This window comes from Schistocerca cancellata, chromosome 7 (assembly GCF_023864275.1).
Source record: "Schistocerca cancellata isolate TAMUIC-IGC-003103 chromosome 7, iqSchCanc2.1, whole genome shotgun sequence".
In the NCBI taxonomy this organism is placed as follows: domain Eukaryota; kingdom Metazoa; phylum Arthropoda; class Insecta; order Orthoptera; family Acrididae; genus Schistocerca; species Schistocerca cancellata.
In genome coordinates this window covers 298630438-298637937 of record NC_064632.1, presented here as the reverse complement: position 1 = coordinate 298637937, position 7500 = coordinate 298630438, and the positions used below count along the sequence as shown (strand labels likewise).

The window sequence follows — 7500 nt, the reverse complement described above, 5'->3', positions numbered from 1 at the left end:
ACAGATACAACAACCAAGCACCAGCATGGACCAACGTCCGGTGCATCCTATCCGCCACAGTACACCAACTACGCTATGATAACCAGACCGGGAGGTCCAATCATAAAACAGAATACCCCACTCGTCCGACAACCACAATTGCTCAGAGAAGCCACCAACACCCACACATGTCCTACACAGGGGTGCACCCAACATCACCACACTGCCTCGTCTTACAGCACAAACACACTGGCAGGAATGAAACACACAGGTCTGCCGCAACCACAGACACGGCTCGCCCCCTCTCACTAGCGAAAAGCGCATCCCGACGTGACATAACTCCTTTGACACACTGACGCTGCCTCGGGCATCCACGTCCTACGGTCGATATCAACGAACCTCACCCCCCCCCCCACAACACGCCATCCCATACCACATTGTGTACCGTACCCAAACCTAACGTGTACTGTACTACAACGCAATGTGTACCATAACACAACCCAGTTTGTACCTTAACCTAACCTATGTCACCTTAACCTAACCTATGTCACCTTAACCTAACCTATGTCACCTTAACCTAACCTATGTCACCTTAACCTAACCTATGTCACCTTAACCTAACCTATGTCACCTTAACCTAACCTATGTCACCTTAACCTAACCTATGTCACCTTAACCTAACCTATGTCACCTTAACCTAACCCATCTTGCACCTTAACCTAACCCATCTTGCACCTTAACCTAACCCATCTTGCACCTTAACCTAACCCATCTTGCACCTTAACCTAACCCATCTTGCACCTTAACCTAACCCATCTTGCACCTTAACCTAACCCATCTTGCACCCTAACCTATGTCACCTTAACCTAACCCATCTTGCACCTTAACCTAACCCATCTTGCACCCTAACCTATGTTGCACCTTAACCTAACCTGTGTTGCACCTTAACCTACCTCAATTTGCACCGCAATGTAACTCAATTTGCACCGCAATGTAACTCAATTTGCACCGCAATGTAACGCAATTTGCACCGCAATGTAATGCAATTTGCACCGCAATGTAATGCAATTTGCACCGCAATGTAATGCAATTTGCACCGCAATGTAATGCAATTTGCACCGCAATGTAATGCAATTTGCACCGCAATGTAATGCAATTTGCACCGCAATGTAATGCAATTTGCACCGCAATGTAATGCAATTTGCACCGCAATGTAATGCAATTTGCACCGCAATGTAATGCAATTTGCACCGCAATGTAATGCAATTTGCACCGCAATGTAATGCAATTTGCACCGCAATGTAATGCAATTTGCACCGCAATGTAATGCAATTTGCACCGCAATGTAATGCAATTTGCACCGCAATGTAATGCAATTTGCACCGCAATGTAATGCAATTTGCACCGCAATCTACCCCCAAGTTGTGCCTTAACCTAACCCACGGTGTGCCTTAACCTAACCCACGGTGTGCCTTAACCTAACCCACGTTGTGCCTTAACCTAACCCACGTTGTGCCTTAACCTAACCCACGTTGTGCCTTAACCTAACCCACGTTGTGCCTTAACCTAACCCACGTTGTGCCTTAACCTAACCCACGTTGTGCCTTAACCTAACCCACGTTGTGCCTTAACCTAACCCACGTTGTGCCTTAACCTAACCCACGTTGTGCCTTAACCTAACCCACGTTGTGCCTTAACCTAACCCACGTTGTGCCTTAACCTAACCCACGTTGTGCCTTAACCTAACCCACGTTGTGCCTTAACCTAACCCACGTTGTGCCTTAACCTAACCCACGTTGTGCCTTAACCTAACCCACGTTGTGCCTTAACCTAACCCACGTTGTGCCTTAACCTAACCCACGTTGTGCCTTAACCTAACCCACGTTGTGCCTTACCCTGCTCTGTAATTGGCATATGACACGTTACATTAATGTATTGTTGTCCAACCGCAACCCGCTCAGAATTTTGTGTACACAGCTACGTGTCATCTCCCCATAACAGCTGCATTGCAGTGTGGTACGCCATAGAGACGTGTGGGAGTAATGGACGCAGTGGATGGCGATCAGCATGAGCCGTCTGTTCATGTAGTGGCGCGTGTATGCAGACGTAGTAGTCTCTTCTCACACAATGTGATAGCACGGTGCCCCGCGTTCCACATCTGCGACATGCTACAGAGGCCGGTTGACAGTTGGTCGCGCAATGGACATCGCATACGTACGGGGGCACCTTCCACGTGCCCTCTAGTCGGGCACATTTTGTTGCGTGGATGTGAGCGGATGTAGTGTGTCTTGACACCTGACAGGCAGGCATGCAATAATAGTTGACTTTGCAAACGGGGATGGACGTGTACGTTTACTGGTGACGTTACGCACATGAACAACTGGTAACCCGTTGTGGTGCGGTTGTCCTTGCTGGAGGTACATCTGTGAGGGCAACGATCGGTACAGCTACGAAGCGGTCCCCACCATACCAACGAACGTGAATGTGAATCTGGGTGTGAAGCGATACGCGGCTGTGGGTGGGTGGGACTGTCCCCGGCCGGTGAGGGGGGGCCGCCCGGCGTGCTGGCCGCGCGGTGCGTGGGCGCACGCGCTACAGCCGGCTGGTGGGGGCGCCCAGTGGCAGGCGCGCCGGCCGACGGACGCGGCAGGCGGCGCACCTGCGCGCCGGGGCACCCTGCGCGCGGCGCCGTGCAGCCAAAGTGGGTCCTCGCCGGCCCGGTGCGAAGCGCGGTGGACATCTGCAGTGTGCTGGTCCGATTGAGGACTGTGTGCGTTGAGGATGCGCCGCCGCCCGGCACTCGGCGCCGCGACGCCGTCTGCTGCTCGGTCGCCCCAGCGGTTCTCGCTGGTGGTTTGTATCGCAGTTGTGCAGACGTGTTGGCACGTGCGCTGTGCTGGGAGAGTTCGCTTTGGCACCCACGTGGGGCCTTTGCCCTTCTGTGGCGCTGGTGTTGGAGCTGCCGGTCACCGTAGGTGGCGCGTGTTGTCTCCCGCCGGCAATGCCACGACAGCACGCTCCCGGGCCTCTGTCGGCAGCGGCAAGCTCAGTTGGGAGCACGGGTGGTCGCACCTAAAGCGTCTACTCGCCTAACTCCGGGCGATTGCGCCTCTCTCGAACCCGACCAAGTACTTAGGACGGCGCTGCGCGCCGCCGGGACCTGAGAGGGTTTCGAGGTGTATTGTGCAGGGGAGCTCAGCCTCCTCCTGTTTGCAGAATAATTGAGCGGACGCTTGCGTGTTCGCGCGGGCCCCTGGGACACACTCCCGGGCGGCCGGCTGCTCAGCTCTAGTTGACGCAGCTCCCTGGTTGATCCTGCCAGTAGTCATATGCTTGTCTCAAAGATTAAGCCATGCATGTCTCAGTACAAGCCGCATTAAGGTGAAACCGCGAATGGCTCATTAAATCAGTTATGGTTCCTTAGATCGTACCCACGTTACTTGGATAACTGTGGTAATTCTAGAGCTAATACATGCAAACAGAGTCCCGACCAGAGATGGAAGGGACGCTTTTATTAGATCAAAACCAATCGGTCGGCTCGTCCGGTCCGTTTGCCTTGGTGACTCTGAATAACTTTGGGCTGATCGCACGGTCCTCGTACCGGCGACGCATCTTTCAAATGTCTGCCTTATCAACTGTCGATGGTAGGTTCTGCGCCTACCATGGTTGTAACGGGGAATCAGGGTTCGATTCCGGAGAGGGAGCCTGAGAAACGGCTACCACATCCAAGGAAGGCAGCAGGCGCGCAAATTACCCACTCCCGGCACGGGGAGGTAGTGACGAAAAATAACGATACGGGACTCATCCGAGGCCCCGTAATCGGAATGAGTACACTTTAAATCCTTTAACGAGTATCTATTGGAGGGCAAGTCTGGTGCCAGCAGCCGCGGTAATTCCAGCTCCAATAGCGTATATTAAAGTTGTTGCGGTTAAAAAGCTCGTAGTTGGATTTGTGTCCCACGCTGTTGGTTCACCGCCCGTCGGTGTTTAACTGGCATGTATCGTGGGACGTCCTGCCGGTGGGGCGAGCCGAAGGCGTGCGACCGCCTCGTGCGTGTTCGTGCGTCCCGAGGCGGACCCCGTTGAAATCCTACCAAGGTGCTCTTTATTGAGTGTCTGGGTGGGCCGGCACGTTTACTTTGAACAAATTAGAGTGCTTAAAGCAGGCAAGCCCGCCTGAATACTGTGTGCATGGAATAATGGAATAGGACCTCGGTTCTATTTTGTTGGTTTTCGGAACCCGAGGTAATGATTAATAGGGACAGGCGGGGGCATTCGTATTGCGACGTTAGAGGTGAAATTCTTGGATCGTCGCAAGACGAACAGAAGCGAAAGCATTTGCCAAGTATGTTTTCATTAATCAAGAACGAAAGTTAGAGGTTCGAAGGCGATCAGATACCGCCCTAGTTCTAACCATAAACGATGCCAGCCAGCGATCCGCCGCAGTTCCTCCGATGACTCGGCGGGCAGCCTCCGGGAAACCAAAGCTTTTGGGTTCCGGGGGAAGTATGGTTGCAAAGCTGAAACTTAAAGGAATTGACGGAAGGGCACCACCAGGAGTGGAGCCTGCGGCTTAATTTGACTCAACACGGGAAACCTCACCAGGCCCGGACACCGGAAGGATTGACAGATTGATAGCTCTTTCTTGATTCGGTGGGTGGTGGTGCATGGCCGTTCTTAGTTGGTGGAGCGATTTGTCTGGTTAATTCCGATAACGAACGAGACTCTAGCCTGCTAACTAGTCGCGTGACATCCTTCGTGCTGTCAGCGATTACTTTTCTTCTTAGAGGGACAGGCGGCTTCTAGCCGCACGAGATTGAGCAATAACAGGTCTGTGATGCCCTTAGATGTTCTGGGCCGCACGCGCGCTACACTGAAGGAATCAGCGTGTCTTCCTAGGCCGAAAGGTCGGGGTAACCCGCTGAACCTCCTTCGTGCTAGGGATTGGGGCTTGCAATTGTTCCCCATGAACGAGGAATTCCCAGTAAGCGCGAGTCATAAGCTCGCGTTGATTACGTCCCTGCCCTTTGTACACACCGCCCGTCGCTACTACCGATTGAATGATTTAGTGAGGTCTTCGGACTGGTACGCGGCATCGACTCTGTCGTTGCCGATGCTACCGGAAAGATGACCAAACTTGATAATTTAGAGGAAGTAAAAGTCGTAACAAGGTTTCCGTAGGTGAACCTGCGGAAGGATCATTACCGACTAGACTGCATGTCTTTCGATGTGCGTGTCGTGTCGCGCAACACGCTACCTGTACGGCAGCAGCCGTGCGCCGCGTGCGGAACCACGCGTGCCTCTCAAAACTAACGGAAAAATGTTGTGTGGTACGAGCGCTGAAGCTCTGGAGCGGCTGGCCTGCGGCACCTGGCGCCTGGCGCCGGTTTTGAATGACTTTCGCCCGAGTGCCTGTCCGCTCCGGTGTGGAGCCGTACGACGCCCATCGGCCGTGAGGCCGTTGGACACAGGAATACTGGAACAGGGGCCGTCAAACGCCTCAGTCCCGCCTATGCAACTGTCTTGAAAGAGACAGTGGAAACTAAATGAAAAAGATCACCCAGGCCGGTGGATCACTCGGCTCGTGGGTCGATGAAGAACGCAGCAAATTGCGCGTCGACATGTGAACTGCAGGACACATGAACATCGACGTTTCGAACGCACATTGCGGTCCATGGATTCCGTTCCCGGGCCACGTCTGGCTGAGGGTCGGCTACGTATACTGAAGCGCGCGGCGTTTGTCCCGCTTCGGAGACCTGGGAGTGTCGTGGCCGCCTGTGGGGCCGGCCGCGTCTCCTCAAACGTGCGATGCGCGCCCGTCGCCTGGCGGTTCGCATACCGGTACTTACTCGGTAGCGTGCACAGCCGGCTGGCGGTGTGGCGTGCGACACCTCGTACAACGACCTCAGAGCAGGCGAGACTACCCGCTGAATTTAAGCATATTACTAAGCGGAGGAAAAGAAACTAACAAGGATTCCCCCAGTAGCGGCGAGCGAACAGGGAAGAGTCCAGCACCGAACCCCGCAGGCTGCCGCCTGTCGTGGCATGTGGTGTTTGGGAGGGTCCACTACCCCGACGCCTCGCGCCGAGCCCAAGTCCAACTTGAATGAGGCCACGGCCCGTAGAGGGTGCCAGGCCCGTAGCGGCCGGTGCGAGCGTCGGCGGGACCTCTCCTTCGAGTCGGGTTGCTTGAGAGTGCAGCTCCAAGTGGGTGGTAAACTCCATCTGAGACTAAATATGACCACGAGACCGATAGCGAACAAGTACCGTGAGGGAAAGTTGAAAAGAACTTTGAAGAGAGAGTTCAAAAGTACGTGAAACCGTTCTGGGGTAAACGTGAGAAGTCCGAAAGGTCGAACGGGTGAGATTCACGCCCATCCGGCCACTGGCTCCCGCCCTCGGCAGATGGGGCCGGCCGCCCGCGCGGAGCAATCCGCGGCGGGGTCGTGTCCGGTTGCCTTTCCACTCGCCGCGGGGTGGGGCCGTTCCGGTGTGCGGTGGGCCGCACTTCTCCCCTAGTAGGACGTCGCGACCCGCTGGGTGCCGGCCTACGGCCCGGGTGCGCAGCCTGTCCTTCCGCGGGCCTCGGTTCGCGTCTGTTGGGCAGAGCCCCGGTGTCCTGGCTGGCTGCTCGGCGGTATATCTGGAGGAGTCGATTCGCCCCTTTGGGCGCTCGGGCTCCCGGCAAGCGCGCGCGGTTCTTCCCGGATGACGGACCTACCTGGCCCGGCCCCGGACCCGCGCCGCTGTTGGCTCGGGATGCTCTCGGGCGGAATAATCGCTCCCGTCAGCGGCGCTTCAGCTTTGGACAATTTCACGACCCGTCTTGAAACACGGACCAAGGAGTCTAACATGTGCGCGAGTCATTGGGCTGTACGAAACCTAAAGGCGTAATGAAAGTGAAGGTCTCGCCTTGCGCGGGCCGAGGGAGGATGGGGCTTCCCCGCCCTTCACGGGGCGGCGGCCTCCGCACTCCCGGGGCGTCTCGTCCTCATTGCGAGGTGAGGCGCACCTAGAGCGTACACGTTGGGACCCGAAAGATGGTGAACTATGCCTGGCCAGGACGAAGTCAGGGGAAACCCTGATGGAGGTCCGTAGCGATTCTGACGTGCAAATCGATCGTCGGAGCTGGGTATAGGGGCGAAAGACTAATCGAACCATCTAGTAGCTGGTTCCCTCCGAAGTTTCCCTCAGGATAGCTGGTGCTCGTACGAGTCTCATCCGGTAAAGCGAATGATTAGAGGCCTTGGGGCCGAAACGACCTCAACCTATTCTCAAACTTTAAATGGGTGAGATCTCCGGCTTGCTTGATATGCTGAAGCCGCGAGCAAACGACTCGGATCGGAGTGCCAAGTGGGCCACTTTTGGTAAGCAGAACTGGCGCTGTGGGATGAACCAAACGCCGAGTTAAGGCGCCCGAATCGACGCTCATGGGAAACCATGAAAGGCGTTGGTTGCTTAAGACAGCAGGACGGTGGCCATGGAAGTCGGAATCCGCTAAGGAGTGTGTAACAACTCACC

The 7500-nt window shown here is 55.3% G+C and overlaps 2 non-coding genes and 1 pseudogene across 2 annotated transcripts; all 3 read left to right on the top strand.

Moving 5' to 3' along the window:
- Positions 1-3281: 3281 nt before the first annotated feature.
- Positions 3282-5183, top strand: LOC126093624 (small subunit ribosomal RNA). The gene has a single exon (XR_007521752.1). It is a non-coding gene; the product is annotated as a small subunit ribosomal RNA (ribosomal RNA).
- Positions 5184-5536: 353 nt separating this feature from the next.
- LOC126093297 (5.8S ribosomal RNA) lies at positions 5537-5691 on the top strand. Its single transcript, XR_007521487.1, has one exon. It is a non-coding gene; the product is annotated as a 5.8S ribosomal RNA (ribosomal RNA).
- Positions 5692-5879: 188 nt separating this feature from the next.
- LOC126093719 (large subunit ribosomal RNA) overlaps positions 5880-7500 on the top strand; it is a 4753-nt pseudogene continuing 3132 nt past the window's right edge.